The following is a 15,204-nucleotide window of genomic DNA, read 5'->3' on the forward strand; positions in this document are numbered from 1 at the left end:
GCTCTGGGCTCTAGCATCTGCCCAGCAAATCTGCAGGAAAGCCCCCCCACTCCCGCAGTGGCGATCCCTGCAGACTCCCACCTCCGAGGCCCCTACTCCTGCCACCCCTTCCCTCCACTGGGATGCACCTACCCACCGGCCTCCCTCACCTCGTCCAGTTAAATTCCTGCCATAATCACCCACCACCCTGGGCTTCCGGGGACATGGGCACAGCAAAGTTCTGCTGAACCATTAGTAATGCTTACATTTAAGATGCCCGTGTGTTCTCCATTGAGCTGGGAGCAGGTGCTCTGAGAGGGGTCTCCCGTGTGTTTGGTGGACGCTGTGTTCTGCCGGGCAATAGCGCTGGGCGGTGTTGAGTTGCTCTCGGGTGGTGGACTTTCTGGAGCTTTTCTTGCTTGGACATGTTTTGTGGATCCCTACGGGGACAGAGAAGCTCCCCCCCCCCAATCCCCATGACGAAGTCTGGGGTACACCCACCTGAAGGGAAACCCAATCAGGCAGCAAAGCCACACACCAGGGGCCTTAAAGCATCCGGCGTTTCTTCTCTCACGTGCTGGAGGCAGAAACCCCAACTCCAGATGTGGGCAGGCCCGGCTCGCAGGTCCGGCTCACGGGTCTGGCTGGGGCAGGCCATGTCAGCCGGCCTCGGCCCGTTTCTCTGTGTCGGGCTTGGGGAGTCCAGAGTGCGCTGACACCCAAGGTCAGAGGAGGACGGCTGCAAATGAAAGGCCGATGTGGACACGGACATGGACACCTTTAACGGGCTGCCCCAAAGGCGTGAGTAAAGACACAGCGGGACGGCGCGTTGAGACGTCTGTCCATTTTGTCTTGAGGTTTTGACCTTCCCGGCATCCGAGCAGCATGGCGAGGACCGTGTCCTGTGGACGAGATCGCGGCACTGAGCGGGTTGGCTGCCCAGAGGAACTGAAACTTGGTCAGTGTCCCCTACGCTCAGCGCCGTGGCCCGGGGGCTGGCAGGCTCCACGCCGCCTGTGCACATGTCCCCACAATTCGGGGTCCTCTCCAGGGCCGCCAGTACAGGCGCCACCCCAAGAGGGGGGCCTCTTTCCTCCTCAGAACTCCAATGAAGGTGCCTTAGCTCCTGCGGGGAGTTAAAATCAGGAAAGACGAAGGGCAGTTCCACTCCCCAAAGCCCTCCCTCCAATGTTTCAGGCCACGCGCTGTCGCAGCGAGTCTGCTTTGTACCTGGCCTTGCTGCACAGCTGGGCTGCAGGTCTGCTTTGACCTTGTGCAAGCTCACCCCACCCTGTGCTCCTGCCCCAGAGGAGACTGAGGCCTTCATTTTCCACAGCAGCTGTGACCATGGCTGCCCACGTCCTTTTCTGGCCACAGGAGCCAGGGTGCATGAGAGGTGGCCCTGAGCCCAGGGGAGGGAGGGCAGGGAGGCTGTCCTGGGGGCACTTGCCTTCTCCAGGGGACCCACTTCCTTTCCCAGGGCGAGTGCCCCTGGGCGACCACAGGCAGTGGAGTCGGCCCTGCCGCCTGCTCCTCCCGCTGCCTGGGGTCTCCAGAGACGCCTCAGCCTCAGCCTCAGCCTCCTCCCCCTGCCCAGGAGGCTGCGGGCTCAGGTCAAAGCAAAGGCAGCCGTGGCCGCGCACCGCCGAGCGGGGCTGACCGCTGGGAGAACCGTAAACCTCTCAGTGTGAGGATCAACTGAGCAGTAAATTAATTAATCATCATTTTATGCCTCATCAAGCACTTAGCTGAAGCTCTCAACAGGCGCCTGCAGATGAGCCAATGGGAAGCAGACTGTTTTGTTTAGCTGGGTGAGCCTTCCATAAACAGGCATGGTTTTGACAAGCTAATAAATATGTCATCTGTCTCTGTCCCTGGCAGCAGAGCCACTCCACCTGTAAAGTGCTGGGATTCCACCCAGCCTGGTGGGCAGTGACTGATGGCGGAGGCCGGTGGGGGTAGGTGGCAATTGGGAGGCTCAGGGAGCAGCTGAAAGCTCCCAAAAAGTTTCTCCAAGCATTGCCAGAGAAACGCCACTCAGCTGCCTCCTGGGTCCCGCTTCTGCAGGTCTCCTCTAAGTAAGGAAACTTTGCTCCCCCACGCAGTCTACAGGAGTCTCCTTTTTTCTCTTTAAGTTCCTCAGTACAGGGTCTGGATTATCATATTTTAAGGATGTCCAAGCAGGAGCCTTGAGAGGAACTAATTTGGTGGTAAAATTGGCAATTTCAGGAGTTCAGATGAACAGGTGTGGCCTCTTTCCCCACATCATGGAAATTTCCATGGGAAAAAGTTTCAAGCTGACCTCAACTCAGCTGTACTAGAAAAAAAAATTCAACAGCGTGGAAATCATCAATTTTTAGGAAATTTAGTTTTTCAAAGATAACAGAAGCTAATGAAAAGGTATTTGGGTGATATGACTGGTAACTTTGTCATGTGTTTGCTTAAGGTTTTTAAAGGGAAATGCAAAATACTATACTAGACTCAGGCAGGCTCAAGCAACAGGGAAGAAATACAAATGCAAATTTCTTCTAAGTGTCTCATTTGTCCGTGCATTTTAGCCAGTCTTTTCAGTGAGTTTTAAAAGCCCTCAGACCCCGTTTGATGGACACTTACATCAAATACAGGCCGTGGAATTTCTGAGCTGCAGGTAGCACATGGATGGAGACCCCAGGAGAAGCCCCACCGTTCTGATCATTTCTTTCCGAGGTAGCCACAAAAGTACGGAGAGCACCGAACTAGTGTTAAGCTTCCTTTCCTGCCACGCCAGTTTCTTCCAGGAGCCAAAGAGCTCCTCATAAAGGCATGGAAAGCCCTCAGCTCTGCCTGTCCCATCAACCCCACCCTGCCCGGGTGGTGGGTGAGTTCCTCTAGCTCCAGGCAGATTTTAGCATAAAATATTTTTAGGTTCCGATCTCAGATCCACCCCTGACCAAGGGTTTGACGGAATCATCAGAACCTTCCCAGTTGCTCTCCTAGCTTCCTGCAGTGACTTTCCAGCACAGAGGGTCCTCTAACATGGCTCTGAGGCTCCACAACCCGTCTCTGGGCTTTCACGGTTGACCAGCTGGCCAGCTGAGGAGGCCGTGCACAAGTGACCTTGGCTGTGCCCTTCCCTTGATGCAGTCCATTCCGAGTCCCCTCGCAGCGCCCGCAAAAGGTGATCTCCGCGTTCGTGGTGACATAAGGCCGGCCAGCAGGAGATGCACCAGTTCTCTTCCCAGCTCCAAATCACCGTCAAGTTGTGGGGAGATGGCACAGCTTTCCTTTAAACAAGAACAAGATGGAAGACCTGGGGACAAGCTGTACAGACCTGCATGTTAAGCCAGCACATGGCATCTTGGATGCATGTTATTTTTTACTGATTGTATAGGCTAGCCTATGAGACAGTTTTGAAGATTCGGAATGGACTAGCCTTCAATCCTGCACGTTGTAGACAGTCCACCTTCGGTGGGGCACTTCCATCACACACGCTGTAAGGTGTTTAAGGTCGTGTCCCAGGATAGACTGCAAAATGGAGAGCCAAGAGCATGCCTTCCAGCCTGAGGGCCGGGCTGGAGGATGCCCAGGACACAGCAGGCATGCAAAGGACACGAGGGCATTGCATTAAATAAGGAGTCCTGGAGCAAAAAGACCAAACTTATTCCTGTCCAAAGACTGGTGACTTTGGAGACTGGAGTTGATTTTTTCTCTTTAAATGTTTCCATTTTTTTTGTTGTTTCCAATTGTATTAGCTTTGAAACTTAGTTCATGAGAAAGAAAAAAAAAAAGTAAAGTGGGTGCCCAGCTGGTCCAGTGATAGAATGCTTGTCCTCCATGCAGGAGACCCGGGTTCAATCCCTGGACCATGAAACCTTTCCCCCCAGAAAAACAAAAAAAGAGGGAATGGAGGAAGGGAGGGAGGGAAAAAGGAGCTTGAGTTCAAATTAAGGGATATTGCCTAATAAAAATATTTTTATTCTTGCTTTACCTGATTTCATTGCTTGAAGCAAAGTGGAAATTCGGCCAGGAGAGCAGCATTTCTCACATATTAGGTTCTGCAGGAATTCCCTGACTGTGAATAGGATTCTCAAGCACCTCAGTAATGGGATGTGTTTAGGAAATTGTGTTTGCTGTGTCTCCACCTTAGAGCTTCAAAAGGAATATTAGCACATCAAAGACCTGGGGTTTTCTTGCAGGGACAGTTTAATTTTGGTTAACCCTGTTTCTCCTGTTTTGGGGAATGGGTCAAGGAAACATCTGGGAGCTGCTTCTCTGAGCTGCACACTGCACCACCTTCTTGCTCACTCTGTTTCCTGACTCCAGAATCCCTTCCTTAAATGCCTCACGTGTGCCTCTCACTCACGAGCCATATGGGTTCACGCTTCAACCATTTTGCACGCTGTACCTAGGTGTTCAGTCTTTCTAAAAACCACTTGAAGAGGCCATATTGATTGTGTTATTCAAATTTAGGAGGGGGGAATATTGCCCCAAAGGGGATAAAATATTGGTTCTTATAGAGAGCAAAAATCTTATTCTTTTTCTATGTAATGTATGTATTTTATATATAATACATAAAACAAGCAACTGTATATCTACAGTGTTTGAATATACATGGGGTAATTAAGAAAAAGGCTGAAAAAAGCACATTAAGGGAACAATAATGAAAAATAAGATTGAGAAATAATGCTGTATTTGATTTATCAAATTATGAATAAAGTATATGAAGTACCCCACCCTAATCATATCTTATGTTCTTTGCGCATTTGTCTATGTCTGTGTGTTTACACTACACACATATATATTGATTTTATACTTGGGTGCTATACTGACCAGTGCAAACATTTTCATAAATCCAGCAGCTTCTTCCTAGAGTGCTCATTTGATTGTTATGTGTTATTACCCTTCATCCTTTCTAATGTGTTGACCTTAACTTCCATTTTATTTGATAGTAACATTTTTACTTCTGCTTCGATTTTGTTTGATTTCTCGTTAGCTTGTGGTCTGTATCTCTATCGTCCATCTTTTCTTGCCTATTGTCCATCTTTTCTTGTCACTTTTCTTGAAGAATTCCTTGCAACAACGGAGAAGGACTTTATAACTACGTCGGCCCCTCTCTTGGTGGGTTTCACTCCACCATATTTCATATTTATTATACTGTTTGCACTGTTTCTTTCCAACTTCTTATTTGGCTATCTTTTTTTTTTTTTTTTTAAACATTTTCTTATTTTATTATATTTTGTTTGTTTGTTTGTTTTTTACATGGGCTGGGGCCGGGAATCGAACCGGGGTCCTCCGGCATGGCAGGCAAGCACTCTTGCCCGCTGAGCCACCGCGGCCCGCCCTTATTTGGCTATCTTGAAGTGTTCGTTCTGCTGCTATACAAACAATTAGCCTTATGTTTACAGCCACATCTGAGTTAATCCCCCTCAAGTTAAGTTGCATACCCTCTTCTTCCTCTCACCTAAATGAATCATTTAAAAAGTTTTACTTCCCTAAGTCACCCCATTCACCATCCTCCCAGGATCCTCCAAGGCAATTTTTAAAATTCCGTTCTATTCTATAATTTGCTTTCCAATCAAGTCTTGTCTTCTACTTTAAGTTCCTTCGCTAATGTGTATATTATAAACATGTAGTTGGATTGTCATCACGAATTTAGAATAAATTCGCATGTTGTAAGTTTGGCTGCTCACCACTCTATTCTCATTCTTTGTTGTTTTCTAGCTTGAGATTTCTTTCCTGATTCAATTGTCATTAGATGAAAAATACTTCTTGGTTGTTTTCCTTATACAGCAGACATGACACTTTCTCAAAATCCTTACATATTCATAATCTTTCCTTTTGCCCCAAAGATGACGAATGTCTTGCCCGTGAATATAAAGGCCTTATCTCACCATTCTCTTCTCTCACGTTCCACTGCCTTCCAGTGTCCCAGTTTTGGAGACGAGAAATCTGTTGCAGATCCTATGTTCTTTCACTTTGAGGAACATACAATTTCTTTAGACTTGAGTTCACAACGACATTTTGGGAATGTGAATTATTGATGACAATTAAAGTGCAGAATTCACCTTCCCTGTGATGTAGCATTCCCACTTGGGGAACTTTACTTCACATAAATGGAAGCACAAGAATACAATGCTGTAAGAGAGATGCTTAGAAATAAGGCAAATGTTTATCGACAACTGCATGTACTGCGAGTAGAATGGGGCTTTGTTGTAAAGGGCATGATAAATCTCTACACACTGACATGCTGGGCCACTGCAAGTTATTTTCCATGGAAAAGGGGGAGTTGCAAAACAATGTGTGCATGCTGCATTTGAACTTTATAAGAGGAAAGCAACCTCATTTGTATGTGTTCCCATCTTTAAATGAGCAGAGAGCAGTTCGAGAGCAGGTGCCCCAGGGGCCCCTGAACGGTAGGAGAGGATGGGGAGAGAGGAGTGGGATGGGTCTGTTTATATGTTTTTGAGCAGTTTCCCATCTTCTCTTTATAGTCACTTTCGCCTCCTATCCTGGTTTAGGTGCCCTGGGACCTCACAGAGAAGTCTGTGCACGCAGCCCTGCAGGTCATCCCAGACCGCCCGTGTGTCCTGTCAGATTTGGGCAATGATCTCCACACTAGATGTCTGTCAGTGTTCACGTGGTGAGAACTTGCCTCCATCTAGGGAACAAGCTCGTGGGAGCAGGGACTGTATCTTAAACATATCATGCCAGCAATAATGCATCACTGACGATGGAAATCAATAAACAGATTGATCATTATTTACGAATTTGCTAGAAGTTAAATCACACAGTAAGGTTCTAAAATGCAACTATTTCTATCTTCTGGGCCTTCTTAGCACATTATATTTGTATTTTGGGATTGGATTCAACAACAATGTCACTGCCAACTACTATCCTATATTTTCAGCTCCGAAATATACAGATAAATACACTGAATAGGCACAGTCATGGGCAATCACCAGCACATTAAGAACAAAATGACAGGTGGACAGATATGTAGATACAGATGTAAATACACATACATGAAAGAGATGTTAGAAAAAGATACAGATAGATGATAAATATATAGTTAATATATAGACGTACATGATAGATTGATACACAGATAGATATTTTCAGCTTTTAATATAAATATTTATACACAGGGAAATATAGCTGTAGTTTAGATCATCTACTCGCAAATACCCAGCTTCACAAAATTTCTTATTGTATGCTCCCCTTTTTGATTTGTAACTTACAAATATCATGTTAAATCCTTAAACTTTAAATGAAGAAAAAAATCAAAAGTATATAAACAAACTAGTAAGCAAACAAACAACAACCGAAGAACCAGGAATAGCGTTTTCTCTCACATTCTCTGTAACATGCAATGTGTCCGTGGTTCTAGAGACCAGCAGACAGCTCCACTGACCTCTAATTCACTGGCATCCACACATTTCTTTGAGAGCATGGCTTTCTCATATGTGGCCGTGCAGATGACTTTGTCTCTGTGGCTGTAATATCTTCAGTTACTTTCTTTTTATGAAGAACAGTGAGATGGTATATTTTCTGAGGCTTTTCACCTGGAAAGTTTTCTAACATACAATGCAATTTGTATGAGACTGAAATGTTAGGCTTACAAATGCTTTCATGTGTCTAGTAGCTTCCTCATTGTCCATCAGCTTGGGTGACAGGACAGACACCTAGAGTGAGCTTAATCTCTTTGTTTCCCCTCATACATGCTTGCAAGGATTTTTTTTTAACCATTGGGTTTCAAAAAATCATCCGATTTTATGTGAGTGAGAATGTTTTTGGATGAGGACTACTTACCAATTTTGGTGGAACACTGAATGTTATTTTAGTTAATATGATTATCTCTTCTCATCTCAAAAAAGGTTTTCCCCTTGTGTTTTTCTTTGCTACTATTTTCAATCATTTGATTTCTTTCCTAAGAAAAATAGGACTCATAGCTTGGGTTTTCATTTTCTGCTCTCTTCAATATGCCTTTTTACGTAATTTTATTTTCAATGTCTATTGCTTTGCCTTCTTAGAGATACTCTCAACTTTATTCTTTAAGACACTTGTAAATTCTGCTTCGGACTTCCTGAAATGCAAGTTATACCTTTCTTATTGAAATTGCACTTTTTAATATTTCTAACTCTTTGGCTTCCTTCCACAGCAGCCTATTGCTTTTCATTTCAGTATTTTCTTAATGCTGCTTCTATTTTCCAGAGACCGTGAATTTTTGCATTCCTTTATGAATGCTGAAAGGTTTTCTAGCGTTTTCTTCTGATTTGTTATAGAGGATTCTATGTTCTCTTTCCTTGCAGTTATTCATCTCAGAACCCTAAGATGTTTCCCCAGTTCTAGATTTCTCCAGGCACCATAGCTGGCTCTTTCCCAGCACCTCCTTCCTCAGACTCTTCTTTAGGGAGTGTTCTGGTACCACTGAGTGGACAGTGAGTTATTGAGAGAGGATCTGGAAGACAGAATTTTGACCTCCTCAAAAGGGATGGCTAGACTTTTGTTCTGTGGGATTCTTATCCTGGGTCTCTTACCCAAATTAAGACAATGGAGAAGGAGTAAAATACCTTTTGATTTCATTTTGGAGACATCAAAATTTTTGTGTTTTCACTGCAGTCTCACAGACCTCATGGTTAGCTGAAATTTCCTTAAGGATCAGTATACATTTTCTTCATTTGCCATGTCATTAATAACAAATTTTCTCTTTTTTTTTTTTTTTTTGCATGGGCAGGCATGGGAATCGAACCTGGGTTTCTGGTATGGTAGGCGAGAATTGTACCACCGAGCCACCGTCACACCACCCCACTAATAATATTTTAGTGGAAAATTGGAAAGGACCGAAAAAATATGATGTAATCTTGGTCTCTTCTCAAGAATTACTTGTAATTCTTCTTTGCCACTCATAGTGAATTATTTTCCAAAATTTAACCACTTCCAGAAGAGGCCCCGCCTTACTCTGCCAGGTGTCCGTGACGTCCTCTCGGGAGCCACCGTGCTGGCAGCCCTCATTCTCTCCTCCTGTGTCCGTGACGTCCTCTTGGGTGCCACTGCGCTGGCAGCCCTGATCCTCTCCTCCTGTGTCCTACTGCTTTGGGATCGTGCGCCCTCACGCCTGAGCTCCCGTAACCAGCCTCCGGGTCTCCTTTCTGCATCGGAAGAGAGAGACCCTGCCACGGAGAAACAGAGGAACCAAAGTCAGTAGACGTATGTTCTCTGTTGGTCTGTTTTCCCTTCCTCTGTGCTAAAAGCCCTCCTTCCAGGACCATGCTATCAAGCACGGGGCCACTGAGAAGGAACCCTGGTGGGATTCCTTCTGACCAAATGATGAGTCCATCCTGCTGACCTCACAGAGCCCAAGTCCTCTCAGAGAAGGGGAACTCTCCTCTTAGACATAGGTACTAATGGCCCCTAACAACTGAAGAGCAGCTCTTTCCCCAACCACCACATATCTCAAGAATTTTACCTGGGGGGTGGTGTAAATTAGTTATTTTGGTCAAGATGAAAGGATGAATTCACCCTGTAAATCAGTTCCAAATGCTGACTTTCTTCACACTCCTGGTTTGTGACCAGTCTGTGATTTGGTTTATTACAAACGTCTAATGCTCCCCCTCGTAAGGAAGGCCGCATCCTGCCGTGGTGTGTCAGGTCTCCTTGGTCCACAGCGCTGGTTTCCTGCCTCGGCAGGGGGCTTTGGTGGCCTGGGAAATTGCCAACCCAAGTGCCCTGGATGCTCAGACCTTGTCTGCGTTCCACGTGGGACCCTCCATGCCTTGAGGTCCTGCGAGAGCGTTGCTAAGACACGGAGTAAAGCCAGCTTATGGACCTTACCTAATTAAGCATTTTGGGAAAATTTCACCAGAAATGCAGAGGAGTTTTTTTTTTTTTTTCATGGATTAGGCTGTTGTATCACAAAAATGGTATCAGCAGTTGGAACAGGTGGAGTGGTCTAGGAGTGGTAAAATGGAACTCTAAAATCTGTCAACTCCAAAGTAAAACAACAAAGTTTTGCTTCTCATTCATTCATGCTGCGTGCGTGTGCGTGGACTGGGGGTGGGGATGGAGAGGATTTCGCTGGCCCTAGTTACTCAGAGCTCCTCCTGGGCTGATGGAGCTGCTGTCTTGGCATAAGCTTCCTTCAAAGAAGGTGAAGGAGGAGGCGGCTCTTTACCCCAGGCTCATGGAATTGCCACGTGGAAAGCTGATGGTGCAAGGTTCCTGCCACACCTGGTGTCAGTGGGGCCAAAGAGTTACAGTCCAGGCGTCCTGAATGGTAGAAGCAATCAAATCTTGGTAGAATCAGCTCTCTTGTCGGAAGAAGTAAATATGAGAGATGGGTTATGAATAGGAAAAAATAAGAAAATGATGTTTTCACCCTAAGCAAAATAAAACAAATCAAGAGAATTCCATTTTCAAAACTGGTTATCTCTCAAACTCGTCTTTTTAAAGAACTAAATTCAACGCAACTTTTTGATTCAGTGCTACTTGATAGCAATCTTTGCTTTTAAGTACCCCACTATGTCCTCTTAAGTCATTAGAGATAAAAGTTTCAGATTTGTGCAAAATCCAATTTTCCAAAAAGTCTGATTCAGAAGCCAGGAGAATAATCACCTCATCTTGTTCCACCCTCATCTGACCATACTCCCTTAATATGATAAGGAACTTGAATATATTTTAATTAAGTGATTTAAGTGATGTGCACTGGGTATATGTTATCTTGTTAGTTAATTGGGGATCCAATTAATAGAATATGATAAGTAATTGGCGTACAAGAAAGGTTTTATTTTATGGAGCGATTGTGTTCCAGGGATGTGATTAGATCCATATTTTATTCTTCTCTGGTTAAAGATGAACCAAGACATTATGGACAAAACTAATTTGTAGCCCATGTTTCCAACACACAAATCAAGAAAATGCCTGACATGGGAATTTCGACAATACCCTGGCCCAGCTTTTCAGTGTCATTCCATCTGTAAATGGCCATACACATGGGTGACTGGGGGAGGGGAGGGTGCTTCCAGGCCAGGACAGCTGACAAACGCTTTGATTTACAAGGACAAGATTTCTGGCTTCCATGATCCATTACATCACTGAGAACCAGGAAACCTTGTGGAATTAATTGCTTGATTGTTTTAGAGATAACTGCTTGTGTTTACCAAAGCCTCTAGGCCCTTCAGTCACACTAGGTAACTTTAAAAAGAATAAAAACACCCTTTATGATTCTGTAGAGGATTGTGAGGGGGTGTATCCTCCTCTTTATAGAGTAAGCCTAACTTTGAATAATGCTCTTTCAAAGGCAATTATTGTTTTCTGGGAAGAAAAAAAAAAAAACCCTCTCTACAAGTGGATTACAAAAGAACGCACAGCAGGAGGAGAACTTTGCTTTGATTTTCTGGGGACAGTGAGAAAAATTTGCCTTTAAATGGCTAATAGATCAGAGGGCACATTCTAGAAAGCTGGAGGTCTGGGGAGAAAATTGCAAGGTGATAGAAGAAAGCTTCAGAAGAAGAGGGGACGGTGGTGAAGATGGCCCAAAGATCTACTGTGAGATGTGGGGCACCCTTCTTGTGATGCAGCTGGTGGGTCAATCTTTATAAAAGACAGAAGAGTTAAAAGGAAGACAAGAAACGAATTCTAAGCCAGCCATGAGATTGCAATGTTATTTCTGACAGTGATGTCTGTGGCAACCCTCCCTTTTTTAAGCATCTACAAAAATAGAAATTGCAATGCCTACCTTCCAAGACTTCAGAGGCATTGGCTAGTAAATTACTACAAGCAAGGCTACACAAAAGCGTTGAGTTTCAATAGACTTCATTTGACGGGGGGCGTGGGATGCTTTTAAGTAGAAGCAGAACTTGGAGCGTGTGAATCGATCCCAACAAAACGTGTTGGAAAACGTTGGCAAAGGCTGTGCCAACGGCAGCCCACAGGTTCCACAGCTTTGGCCCTGGTCAGGCCGGCTGTCAAGAATGCCCTTCCCCAGACTTCTGACTCATTTCCCTTTTGCTGGTCATCTTTCTGTTTCCTTCAAAATGCAATCAGCTCTAAGCCTCTTTTCTTATACCTGTCAAGTTGGGTGGCAGAGCCTTCCAGGCAGCCTCAGTTTCCCCTTCCATCCCACTCACAGAGCTCATCTGACTCCCAACATTCTAGCTGATTTCCCTAGAAGCAACGTTTCTCCTAGTTTCTTGGCAAGACCACAGATAGAAATGGACAAAAAGTGATGAAACAACAGCAGGGGCTTGGGCTATACGACATCTTGTTCTTAGTTTTCAAATTCTAAGAGAACACCATCAGGTTGAGATGGATGGGACAGTCGGCCACCGTTTCACAGAGAAGAAAGCGGGGGTGTTCAGAGGTGCTGAGAACGTGCTGTCTGCCATCACGTGTGCCATGTTCAAGCACAATGACACTCAAGGACATGGTAAATCACCTGTCTGGCATTTGTCTTCATTTGCCAGCGCTGCTGTAACAAGTACCGCCGGCTGGCCGGCTGAAACGACAGGAATTTCCTGCCTCACGGTTTTGGAGGTGAGAAGCCTGAAATCAAGGGTGAACATGGCTGGGTATTCTCCGAAGCTGCAGCGTTCCAGGGTGGCTGCCTGCCCCCCCAGCCAATCTGTGCCTCAGTCACATGGCCGCTCTCCTGTGCACGGCTGCTCCCCAGCACCTCAAAAATTTCTCTGCTGCTGAGGATTCAGGCCTGCTGGGCTGAGCCCCCCCCCTCCATCCGTGAAGACACAGGTCAGCTAACAATGTTTTCGCGTGGGTCCCCCCACCCAGGAATGGGGCTCAGGACCTGGGCAGGCCTTGGGGGGAGGGGGCCTGGGTTTCTGTCCAGAACAGTGCCACTATAGCCAGATAACATGGTTTTCAACCTGACCTGGTGCAGACAGGACACCAGGACACACTCAGCACCGACGTCAGTTTGCTGTTGTGGTTAATTTAGTTTGTCCAAAAAGAGTGGGGGATGCCACAGAGCTCTCACGGAACACTGCACTTCTCGCCCAGCTCTGCGGGCTGGGAGGGTAGGGGGGCCGCGGGGTCACACCAGTCAGGCAGACCCTGCGGTGAGCCCCGCCCAGGAGTGACCCCAGGAGTGCATCCGTCAGTCCTGCCGTCCACTCTCTATTCTGACGTCATTGGAGAGTGGAATGTCCTCTGCTTTGCCCTCTGTCCACCAGCCCCACCCAGGCCCCCGCCCCATGTAGACCAAAGGGACGAGAGGCAGGACCTGGCCAGAGCGAGAGTGGGCCGATGCACCAGGAGGGAGACATCCGAACGGAAGCTGTTCTGCCAACTGCAAAGGTGCCAGAGCCGGAAGCCAGGGCTCTGCACCTATGAGCCATGGGGACCCAGCCAGGGGAGCAGGCGCTGGAGTGTGGGCAGCACTGGGCACATAGCAGGGTAGGGGAGCGAGCAGGGAGCACGCTGCGCTGGCCTGGGCAGCCCTGGGGCTCGGTTCCGCAGTCAGCCGGGTGGGCCACAGCCCCTGCCACAGGCCTGTGGGGGTGCCCAGGAGGTGAGGCCGAAGCCTCAAGTGGTGCCCAGCTCTCCACAGCTGGACAGGACCATGGCACGCGGCCTGGGCTTTGCTGGAGAGCTCACGGCCGCACTGCTGAGCGGGGACAGATGTACGGCCTGACCTGAGTGGGACGGGACATGGCTTGCCCACTCCCACACCTGAGGCAGGAGGGGGCATCCGGTGACATTTCCCTGGACCCCATCCGATGTCCTGTGCAACGCCTTCTCCTTCTGGAAGGGCTGGCAGAAGGAAGGCGTCTAGGAGACGGTCTGCCCCCCACAGTTCCGATAGTCACTGAACCCCAGTGGTTTTAAGCTAATCCTTCAGAGCACATAGAAGTAGCCAGCTGCTTCCCCTGTGTTCCTCGGAGGTCACCCCGAAGCATCTGAAACCTGACACTTTGTACAACCCTCTGGACTTTACATAAAAGCTGAATTTAAATTTGCTTTCTTTAGCCTAACTTACTGCAGAGCTTTTGCGAAAATGCCAACAAATTTCTGGTGGAAGGTGGGAAGCATTTCTGAGAATTTAGGAACATTGACCCACTGTTCTGGAAGCTTCTATAAAGACCTGCTTATTGAATTCCCTGACCGCTCTGGGGGATTGTTACGCCTTTCTAGTTCGGAGGTGAGACGGCAGGCTCAGGGCCTCGCCAGGGCCTGGACAGCAGGGCTGGGCCCCCCTGAGCTGCTTGGCTGCCTCGCCTCCGGCTCTCACCCTCGCAGCCTCTGAGCTCAGGTCTGACCCCAGGCCCGAGATCCCGCAGTTAACCCCAGGCCGCCGTAAAATGAGCGGAGACCCCAAAGCCCTCCGAGCCTCAGCGGCACCCCAGGCGGTGGCCAAGAGACGCCCCACCCCTCACAAGCAGGAATCTGCGTAGTCAGGGCTCTTGCAGAGGACAGTTGGAGGCGGAGAGAGTGAACGGATTTACTGGGCTGAAATTCCATTTCCCTTTGTTTCATGGATTTTTTTGTTGTTGTACTTGTTATAATTATGGAAAATTCTTCTATAACAGCCTATAAAAGGATGCCGTTTCATCTGAACGTGCGTGCGTGCGAGCTCCGGAGCCACTGGCCGTCCGCTGCTGTGGGCTCCCATCCCGGCCCCGGGCGCCCCAGCCCGGTAGCAAGAGCGCGCGTTCTGCCCCCACTTGCCGCAAATAGCATCGCACGTGCTCTCTGCACCACGTGACTGCAGCAACTCCGGGCGCCCAAATTTAGCAAAACTTCCCTCCTGCCGAGCTTCAAGAGCCAGGACAGAACTGAAAGATGCATGCCAGAGCCCACCTGGCGGCCAGAGCAAAAGCAGACACAGGGCGCTGGACGAGGTGCGCACACAAAGCGCGCTGGTGTGGCTGCCTTCCCCACGCGGGCGGAGGATTCCATCTTTCCAATAAATCCCGAGTTTCGTCACCAAACTCCCACGCCCTGAGCGGGCCCGCCCTCACTAATAACTGAGCTAATGGGGAGTTTCGGGGCCCGTGGGGGCCAGGCAGGGGTGAGGACACGTGGGTCCCAAGGGGCTGGCCCACGGAGGGAGGGGAGGCCGGTTTCAGCTAATCTGGCATCCGGACAGGTTTTTTAAGGAACTTCAAATTGAACTCGGATTTTCAAGGACGGAAGACGCTTCCCCGGGTCAGCCGAGGCACTGGGGTATCGAGCGGGCCCTGCCTGCCTTGCCCCCCCTTCCCACCACCACCTACTGGTTCCTTTCTGGGGCGC

This window comes from Tamandua tetradactyla, chromosome 9 (assembly GCF_023851605.1).
Source record: "Tamandua tetradactyla isolate mTamTet1 chromosome 9, mTamTet1.pri, whole genome shotgun sequence".
Classification (NCBI taxonomy): Eukaryota; Metazoa; Chordata; class Mammalia; order Pilosa; family Myrmecophagidae; genus Tamandua; species Tamandua tetradactyla.